This window comes from Salmo salar, chromosome ssa03 (genome assembly GCF_905237065.1).
Source record: "Salmo salar chromosome ssa03, Ssal_v3.1, whole genome shotgun sequence".
In the NCBI taxonomy this organism is placed as follows: domain Eukaryota; kingdom Metazoa; phylum Chordata; class Actinopteri; order Salmoniformes; family Salmonidae; genus Salmo; species Salmo salar.
The window spans coordinates 26,628,739-26,639,602 of record NC_059444.1 but is presented as its reverse complement, the minus strand read 5'-3'; the positions used below and the strand labels follow the sequence as shown (position 1 = coordinate 26,639,602).

Sequence of the window (10,864 nt, the reverse complement as noted above, 5' to 3'; positions counted from 1 at the left end):
AATAATATATTATTTTTTTTTGTCAAACTTTGATCACACCACTTTTTGGACATACATGGAAAAGCTTATAGGCAGAGAACCAAAAGAGAGTGATACAAAACAATTACTTTTTTAGAGCCTCTTTTTAGTTTCAGTCATTGGGGTACGACTTGATATGCTAAACCCATGAGTGTGCATCCTTCATCCTTCACAGCAAAACTAAGCCCCCGCCCCTTGCCCTCTAAATTAAATAAATAATTACATCCCTGATGCTCATATCAAACATTTCCAGTTGTGCAAGGATGCCTATCAATGTTTACCGATTCTCCAACAGTGTTTAGCCATGGCGGAGCGTTAAATAGTACCCCCTCATCCGTCACCCCCCACCCCATGTGTGTGCTGCCCATGTTGGTTTGGAGAAAGAGCGAGCAGCTGCTACTCTCTGGGTGTCTCTGGGGACCCACAGCAGGCCTGGGTTTGCTTTGTGAGCAAATCAAGGGCACACCAATGAGAGGAAGAGATCTTTATAGATACAATGAACAGAACATTCTCTCTCTCTGGAAAGTATACGGGCTGTAGTAGCTATAGGCCTAGATACGCATCTTCCATTTCACCTGAGAGATAGAGGTAAGCCAAGGACGTGCAGTCCTCTGAGGCAGAGGGTACTGTAACATGGGATGAAAATGTTGATTGTATAAATGGTCTTTATACATTATAGGTTTGTAAATGTAACACTGTTTTGGAACAGAGCTGTGCAAACTAGATGTTGGGGAGAAAGCACTTAATTATATTTATTCAATATCTCAACATTACAATCCAATATCTTTTCAATATTGTCCCTTTGCGTTCATTTTTAGGCGTTTCATATTCTTTGTTCACTTTTACACCCTATCCCACACAACCTCTTCCCAAAACACGTTTCACATAAATAGTTGATGCCTGTGTGCTGTGTTGGCTGGTGAAATAACAGCACACATGTTATTCCTCACCGTTACGATCACACTCAGATCATACACATTAAACCAAGGAACACATAGGACATCAGATATGTAAAAAACCCCAGGGCAGATAGGAGGAGAACACAGCCCCATGCTTAAATTGAGCCAGTCGAGGGGTGAAGGAGCGGGGGTATATTTTGGTCTGACGCGCGGAACAAGTCCCTCGGCTGTGTGTGTATATTAAAGCTGTGATTGGATATTAGCCCTGAACTGAACCCAGGAGCAGGACAATACTGATCATAAGGACTCATCAGTGGACCATCAGCGTAGACACAAACTGTAGACGGAGGGACAGATATTACACATACAACACAGCTGTTTAGAATGGGCAACTAGTGAAATACATCGCAAAGCTTCATTTTGGAATGGAGCAGCATATTCATTCTTTGTGAAACTGTATGCTGTATTTTACTTGTTTTTGGACAACATTATAATGAACATGTCACTGTCTGTGGAAGCTATACCTTGTACAGCAGTGGTGTAAAGATCAATGACTGAAGGCCTACAGTTGAATATCCTGTGACATCCCTTTAGTGAACATCACCTGGAGCACTGAAGAAAGCCAACAACCCTGACATGCTCCATATATTGTTGATGTACCTGGATACTTCACATACAAGTAGCCATCAGACTCTGAGAACTGCCACAGTAAACGAGTGTACAGTATTATTCAACAGTGAATACAGATGTTGACTGTTCATCCATGCTGCTCTGCTATTGCAAGACTACCTCTTTTACACACCACCTGAAAACTCAGAGTATGACTAAAGGGACTATGGAATGGGAATGAAATGTATCATAATGGTATACATGTTTAAGCCGGTTATGGTAGACAACTGTATTAATTAAACCCCATGAAAGTTTTCAAACGAGCATATTCCAAGCTCTAACAGATATTTCATTAAAATCCTAAAAACAAGAAAGAATATGCTAAATCACAGGCAAAGCACACATTTCCTTTCATGTCATGTGCTCACACAATGGACGATTGCCAAGTCATCTAACATAATCCATGTATCAACATGGATAAGAGAAGGAAATTACTTGGTTTAATTGTCTTTTTCTAAAGCAAACTCACACTACACCCACAAGGACATGTCAATAGAAGGGTAGAAGCTACCTGAAAAAAAAGAATACTTCTGAGAGGATGGCAAACATTGCCACTATATAAACATGGTTGAAATAAAAATTGAAGGGCATCCCATAGGGCAATTACATTCATCCGCAGGCTGAGCGGATGGTCGGGTCCGGAACATAGTTATAAATCATTTGTACACTGCAAAATGATCACAAGAAGCCCAAATTGAGAAAGTATTTGACAAAAACAGAGTAATTTCAAACCTTGATTATATTGGGATACAATCACATAATATGGCATAATCACATACTATGCCCCTGTATTTATGTGTGGGAATACTTGGAAACAGATTTCCTAATTTAAAACCACTTTAGATGATTTCCTAGTCTTTTATGTCCAACATCGAAAATAAAATAAAAAAGTAAAACAATTTGGGGCTCAAAAAACTCGGGGGGCCAAATAGAATCGCCAGCGGGCAGCCTACTGGGGAACCCTGCCATATGGGTTCCTGCAGCTTCACACACCAATAGTCATTCTTAAAATACTGTAACAAAAAGATGGAAAAAGAGAAGTGCTTATAACATTTCAGAAATCAGCATCTGAGGAGAAAATATTCCCTAGAAGTACTGGTAATACGGTTCAAATCAATAACACAATTTATGAAAATAACCTGGTTCAAATGGGAATAGGTCCGGAATCGTAGATGGAAGCTTGAATACATAGCAAAAACATAGCATATTATTTAAACTGGCAGGCAATCTCCTTTAATACTGCGAATCAACAAGTATTTCTCTGATACTAAATGTCAAGATTAATTCCACCACCCTACGTAATAAGATGATTTCAGATGACATCTTCAAATCAGTAGGCTTGAAATGCTTCCAACCGATAAAAAAACCTGTCACATAAAGTGAATTTGGCTCCTCTTAAGATGGGTTGTATCATGAGTTAACACTATGTCTCAGCTGCCTACATCCAGAGAGGTGCCCCTGTTTTTCAGACAAAAAATGACACATCTGGGTTTCATTTAAACAGATATGTGAATGATAAAACAGTCAGCCCACTTTTCTGAAATACTTATTAACAGAAGTGTAAAAATTGATGGCATTCCTAAAAGTAAAGATGACAGAGTACATCAACTACAGCAATGTGCCTGTCACATTTGTAAAGCGACCAATCTCCCTACTACCCCCCTCCCTCGATGAACCACCAACCCCTCTCACCCACCCCAAAATCCCCCTCTCCCTGCCCTTTTGTTCCCCACTCCAGACACAAACAACGTGGCTCCCTGCTACAGATGATGGCGACCTAGCTTAGCATAGAGCCTGCTGCACGCCCACACTGTAGATCTCACTGCAGAAGCGATCTGTACATGTTTATCAGGACTCTAGAGTCTGTCACTAAAAGAGGTCCATCTTTGAGTAACAAAATATTTTTTAAAGATTGACTGGAGACCATGAGTTGGCAGTTTCATAAAAAAGAAACGATTCACTCAAACTAGGGGTAACATCATAGACACTGTGTATGATTCAATTCTACAGAATGTCAAGATACAGTCTATGGTCAGGACAGTTAGCTAAATATAAAGTGATAATATAAGTCATACCTTATTATCTGGTTGCATGCAAGGATTCAAAAAGCATTACAACACTTTGCAGCAGTATCCCGCGTATTAAAAAGTGACATCTTATCTTGGTGTTATGGGAAGCGACACATCTTTATCCATGGTGTAGATAAAGAGAGAGAGTTTGAGAGAGGGATTTCTACAGTGTCCTTGCACCACATCGTATGCGAGTAACAGAACATCGACCACATTGGAGAGGTATCACACCGACACCAGCGGGGTAATCTAGTGTCTCATGAGAATGTAAAAACAAAGTCAGAGGAGCAACAATTATCCTCATTACATCCATCTAAAGAGGTCGATACTCTTTTATCCAGTGAAGATCTTTATCAGATCTAGTCTTAGTGTAGACAGAGGCCATTGTATTACCTGTCACTTGTAATTGGCAGTGAATCTCTGCAGCACAATGCATCTCTCTCCAAAGGGCCACAGCTCCCAAGGTCAGTGCGGAAAGCAGCAAGAAGGACGACAGAGGAACGTCGGCTCCTGCCAAACAAGCTGTCAGGACAAACTTTGTCAGTCAGGGCACAGATAGACAAATAAACTGCTAGATAGTAATAATAGATGTGATCGTCCCCCTCCCCAAACCCAGCACTTCCTCCCTCCATCCTTCCCTCCCCTGGGATTAGAATAGATCTGAAATCTTACCTTCTATAAAAATCCAATGTAATGTTATCTTTCGTGATACAAAAGACAAGAATACTTACTTGAAATTCATTACCTTGAGTCATTGATTTTGATGTCATCTATGTGGATTTCACCCAATGATGTGTATAAACCCTGGATTGCTGATGCTATGTATTGGCCAATGCGAGGCTTTGAAGCCACTGGAGGCCATATTGGTACTCCACAGAAAGAGCAGTCCTCCAAAGGAATTAATGGAATTCTACAGTATTTCAGCAAAATGTATTTAAGTATTTATTTCTTATAGACTTTTTAAAAAAAAACTTAAAGGAATATGTTTGTATATGTTTTTTTAATGTTTTCTTTTCATTTTCAGTTCACTTAACATAATGTAAAAGCATGTAGTAAGGTGTCTGAAATAAAATATACCTGTCAAAAACAAATGTAGACATTAATAAATATCTTTCTATAGCTTCCAAAATATATATATTTTACAATGGAGGAGTTCGGTGGTGGGCCGAGGCCAAAAAAAAGTGAAGTCGATCGATCTGTGGAGAGAGGAGCTGTTTTTTTGTATATGACATTAAATAATTTCTACAAGACTTGTAAAATATGCTGGCACCTCTAGTTTATGCACATTTATCTAAAAACATCTCTTATAATTATCTGTCTGGTCAGGCAAAATCCCGGTACTGCTAAATGCCACCACTATCCGATGATCCAATCAGAACTCTAGTACACTACATCATAGAAAAAGCAAGCAATAGCATATCGCCTAACCAGGATTTTTTTTTTTTATTACATTTGCATGTGTTACTGTTGTATTGTACAAGAGCCAGATTTTTTTTTTTACAGTTGCACTTTATAAAAAATATGTTCGTTAATGTCTTCATCCTGCAGTGTAAATTGCTAATCATATTTTATTATGAACAAAGAACGAATAAAGATATTCAATAGCTATTATATTCCTTACTTTGACTAGTTTCTAAGTTTAAAACCATTGCAGATTAAGAGCTAGATGACTAAATTAGCATTATACAACTGTGGCAGCATTACTACAAGAACTGACAGTCCTCATCTCTCTCTGCCTCAAATCTGGTCCCAAATGAGCTTTTCAATTTCATTGCCTGGACAACAGGCATGACAACAGACCCCTCTACTGACAATGTACGTGTGAATGTTAGAGGAGGAGAGTCAGAAGATTGTATACAACTTGCCAGGATGTTATGAACCTCATAATGAAAGGGAGATGGCTCATACCCAAGCATTCCTCATTAGCCATGGCTGTTTGACACATGACAGGATCCGCTTAGCTGATAGGTTTATTGAATGGTCTCGGGCACTCTTCCTCCCGGGCACTGTTCCTCAAGATCTTTTTGCAAGGCTCATTGTGGTAGGCACAGTGAGAAAGATCAACAGTGAAATGCTCATCTAATAGTCTGGGGCCCTTGCCTGCAGCAATTGCCAACAAGCATGGCTCCCTCGTGAAAACTGATAAAGCAAAGTTCATGTACTTTCTAGAGGGATCAGTAAACCCACCAGCCACAGTTGAAAGCATCCCTGATGGCTCAACCTGGGTGTGGGATGCAATGACACTTGTTCAAGTTATGAAACAGCAAGATACATTTGGGATGTTTGCTAACAGGGCACTAAAGTTCCTGATAACTACAGACATAGCCAGCTAATCTAAAGTGGTGCATTTTGTCCCAGACACATACAAAACAATGGGCATCAAGAACGCTGAAGGAGGTCGTTGAGCAACAAAAGGGTGTCAGGTGACTAAAATATATTCGGACGACCAGAAAACCCCCCCAAACAATGGTCCAAATTCTTGTTGTGTGGCGATAACAAAGAATGTCTGCAACAGTTGGTCTTTGTGACATGATCCAAGACCAGGAAAGATCTGATTGAGGACATTACCCTAATAGATGGACATGGATCTGAGTGCCATGCGCTCAGAATGAACAGCAGCGGCACATATCTTGAGGTTTTACCACTGCCAGCACTGTTCACAATACAAGAGGCCATCACTTGGCTATTACTGGATTGTGCGCATGCATCACAGTACAGCACACATGTAGTGTTCAAGAGTTCTGACAATGATGTGTTTGTACTGGCAGTCACTTTCTGCAAGGTTGGAGAAAACCTGTACTCCACACAGGGAAAGGGGAAACTCTGGCTGTGGCTGTGCCAGGTGGAGATTATAACAGAACATGGCCAAGATGTTCAAATGTTCATAGATGATCAGCAGGGTCAAATAATAACAATCACAGTGGTTGTCGAGTGTGCAACAGGTCAGCACCTCAGGAGTAAATGTCAGTTGGCTTTTCATAGCCGATCATTCAGAGTATCTCTACCGCTCCTGCTGTCTCTAGAGAGTTGAAAACAGCAGGTCTGGACAGGTAGCACGTCCGGTGAACAGCTCAGGGTTTCATAGCCGCAGGCAGAACAGTTGAAACTGGAGCAGCAGCATGGCCAGGTGGACTGGGGGAAACAAGGAGTCATCAGACCAGGTAGTCCTGAGGCATGGTCCTAGGGCTCAAAAAAAGAGAGAGAGAGAGAGAGAGAGAGAGAGAGAGAGAGAGAGAGAGAGAGAGAGAGAGAGAGAGAGAGAGAGGAGAGAGAGAATACTTAAATTCACACAGGACACCAGATAAGACAGGAGAAATACTCCAGATATAACAGACTGACCCTAGTCCCCCGAAACATAAACTACTGCAGCATAAATACTGGAGGCTGAGACAGGAGGGGTCGGGAGACACTGTGGCCCCATCGGACGTTACCCCCGGACAAGGCCAAACAGGCAGGATATAACCCCACCCACTTTGCCAAAGCACAGCCCCACACAACTAGAGAGATATCTTCAACCACCAACTTACCATCCTGAGACAAGGCTGAGTATAGCCCACAAAGATCTCCACCACGGCACAACCCAAGGGGGGCGCCAACCCGGACAGGAAGATCACGTCAGTGACTCAACCCACTCAAGTGACGCACCCCTCCTAGGAAAAGCATGGAAGAGCACCAGTAAGCCAATGACTCAGCCCCTGTAATAGGGTTAGAGGCAGAGAATCCCAGTGGAGAGAGGGGACCCGGCCAGGCAGAGACAGCAAGGGCGGTTTGTTGCTCCAGTGCCTTTCCGTTCACCTTCACACTCCTGGGCCAGACTACACTCAATCATAGGACCTACTGAAGAGATTAGTCTTCAATAAAGACTTAAATGTTGAGACCGAGTCTGCGTCTCTCACATGGGTAGCTAGACCATTCCATAAAAATGGAACTCTATAGGAGAAAGCCCTGCCTCCAGCTGTTTGCTTAGAAATTCTAGGGACAGTAAGGAGGCCTGCGTCTTGTGACCGTAGCATACGTGTAGGTATGTACGGCAGGACCAAATCGGAAAGATAGGTAGGAGCAAGCCCATGTAATGCTTTGTAGGTTAGCAGTAAAACCTTGAAATCAGCCCTTGCCTTAACAGGAAGCCAGTGTCGAGAGGCTAGCACTGGAGTAATATGATCAATTTTTTTGGTTCTTGTCAAGATTCTAGCAGCCGTGTTTAGCACTAACTGAAGTTTATTTAGTGCTTTATCCAGGTAGCCGGAAAGTAGAGCGTTGCTGTAGTCTAACCTAGGAGTGACAAAAGCATGGATTCATTTTTCTGCATCATTTTTGGACAGAAAGTTTCAGATTTTTGCAATGTTACATAGATGGGAAAAAAGCTGTCCTTGAAACAGTCTTGATATGTTCGTCAAAAGAGAGATCTGGGTCCAGAGTAACGCAGAGGTCCTTCACAGATTTATTTGAGACGACTGAACAACCATCAAGATTAATTGTCAGATTCAACATAAGATCTCTTTGTTTCTTGGGACCTAGAACAAGTTTAAAAGTAGAACATTTGCAGCCATCCACTCACTTCCTTATGTCTGAAACAGGGAGGGCAATTTTGGGGCTTCACCATGTTTCATCGAAATGTACAGCGGTGTGTCATCCGAATAGCAGTGAAAGTTAACATTATGTTTCCGAACGTGTGAGTAGTTTGTAGTTTGTGTTTCAGTGTGAGTAGTTTGTAGTTTGTGTTTCAGTGTGAGTAGTTTGTAGTTTGTGTTTCAGTGTGAGTAGTTTGTAGTTTGTGTTTCAGTGTGAGTAGTTTGTAGTTTGTGTTTCAGTGTGAGTAGTTTGTAGTTTGTGTTTCAGTGTGAGTAGTTTGTAGTTTGTGTTTCAGTGTGAGTAGTTTGGTCTCCATCCTCCTCTGCCTCATCGTCCTCGCATCTCAATATTCTTCAGTATTTTCCAGAATCTTCCCATCTTTAGCTCACATAGACATCTAGTAATATGTGTCCCCCAAAGGTTCCTATTCGGGTCCTACGAAGACCAAAGGTGGGCTATAGGCCTACTGTTAGGCCATGGCTAGAAGAGGGGGGACATCAGTGACACCTGTTCATTATGCTGTAATTCAACTCCAGTGATGTACACTAACTTCCCCCCACAATACTATCAATCCATGTGAAAACTGAGCACTGGCATGCTCCTTCTGTTGGTCAACGCAGTCACGTAATCCCTGTTTGCTGATTTGTCAGGAGTAGATAACACATCGTATTGTGTGTTTACTCTGACCTTGTTCTCATCCAGAAGCTCTCTGGGACATCAAAAAGCAACCTTTAAACTAAATGCTTACCTTTACCACTGACGGCTGCAGATGGGGGAAAAGTTCATCCAACCTCTTAGTTTGGGCCTCCTGCCCATTGTGCTAAAGGTCATCATTCAGCTCTTCATATGACATACCAGCACAGTTCTGGGGAGCAAGACCTACTATCAGTATATCACTATCAGTCATTACTGAAGACCAAGTAGATAATAATTTACCATCAGAATTATATCACTATCAGCCATTTTTACACACTATATGCTGAAATGCAATTCAAGATCCATTCTATGGGGGCTCTGTAGAAAGCTTCACATTGATGGATAAAAATATATCAAAAGTGTCTATTTCAACTAACACTTGAGTAATAATACTATTCTCTTTCAGAATAAAGAACCAACTCAATCATATCTATCACAATGTTTCATTTCTATTGAGACTTCTCAATGTACACATACTCCCCATTCATAAGAGAAGGTGATTTGTGGATAATATGCTGTTACTGGTGAGAAAACCAGAAAACCAGGTTGAATTCCCCTGTGAAGGTACCACCTGTCACTAGCTGGAGGCACAATGTGAAACCAACAGTCACTCTAGCACACCTCTAGTTTTCTGATAGTGCTTGACTACTTTGAATTACTAACCACCAAAATTAAGAGACAAAACATTTTTATGTATAGAAAAGGAGCACTATGATATCATCACTTTGTCCATTAATGCAAAAGAATGATGTCTAAATCAACACAAGCAATGAAATCTCCTTTATCATAGGACCACAATTAAGCTAAGCTAACTTAACTAATTGTTCATTTCTAATAGAATGGACTAGGGTGAAAGGGAAATTCTAAAAGCCTGCAAGGAAGAATGATACCAGCACCCCCATGGTTATTATACAATAAAGTAGGGTTACGGTATTGACCATTACCTGTAGGATGAATGATAAATGGATAATACAAAGTTAATAAACTGTTAATTATTTGTTTATAAGGAGATGTAAACAAACTATTATTGCACATTGTTGAAATTGTGTTATTGTTATTGACTGAGGAGCTACTCACTGACGAACAACACACCCCACAGCCCCCACAAGGTGGGGGGCGGGGGAGGGGGCATGGGCTGCCTGGAGCCACCCCCCATCCCCAGATAGCATATGAACAGGTAATAAGCACGGCAACAATATTTAGAATTACAGAATTTTGCACATTTGTCTCTCTGCACTATGGCAATGTGAATAATTGCAGGAAATTAGCTTTAAACATGGCAAATTCTCTCAGCCTCATTGCAAAATGTGTAGAATAGCATGAGATTATATATATAATTGTACATTTTTCTATTTGCCCCATTGCAAAATGTGTAGAATTGTAGGAAGTTAGCTGTTTCCCGCCCCAAAGTTGTCAGGCAGGTCATCCATGACACTGCTACAAGTTAGGTTTGTTTACCTGCAACTGCCCGTAATTGTTAATAACCCATCTGCAACCGCCCTAACAGGCTATGTGATGAAGTGAAAATCTAAGGCCTGTACCCGAACCTAACCCGCAAATAAAGATAATGCACTATAGGCTACAGTCAAATACAGCAGAACAATTTTTTGACAAGGGGTGTCAACATTGTTTAACACTTCACCAAGTACATCTTAAACATTACTTTTCTTGCCCAACCTTCTCTTTATTTTCAAATCTCCTTTCGCTGATTTTCTTTTATTGAATTAAACTCAGAAACTGTCCTTTTTGCCTCCTTGGATTGACGTTGACTATTTCTGCCCGGTCAGTTATAACAGCGGAGACTGCGGGTTATGACTAGCTAATGACTCCCTCACGAACAAGCATTAATTTAAAGTTAGCTCAAAAACATGTGATTGTTTGTCGATCTTGAACAAACCTCAGAGCAACTAGACGCCGGTGTTCTCAGCATGTTCGTTCAAG

The 10,864-nt window shown here is 41.1% G+C and overlaps 1 long non-coding RNA gene across 2 annotated transcripts; it reads right to left on the bottom strand.

Moving 5' to 3' along the window:
• Positions 1 to 6,768: 6,768 nt before the first annotated feature.
• Positions 6,769 to 10,855, bottom strand: LOC123741623 (uncharacterized). Of its 2 annotated transcripts, none has more exons than XR_006769099.1 (3): positions 10,601 to 10,855; positions 8,976 to 9,092; positions 6,769 to 6,835 (listed from the first exon to the last, which is right to left on the bottom strand). It is a non-coding gene; the product is annotated as an uncharacterized lncRNA (long non-coding RNA). The 2 variants fall into 2 exon arrangements; XR_006769100.1 differs by having other exon boundaries at positions 6,782 to 6,841.
• Positions 10,856 to 10,864: the final 9 nt, after the last annotated feature.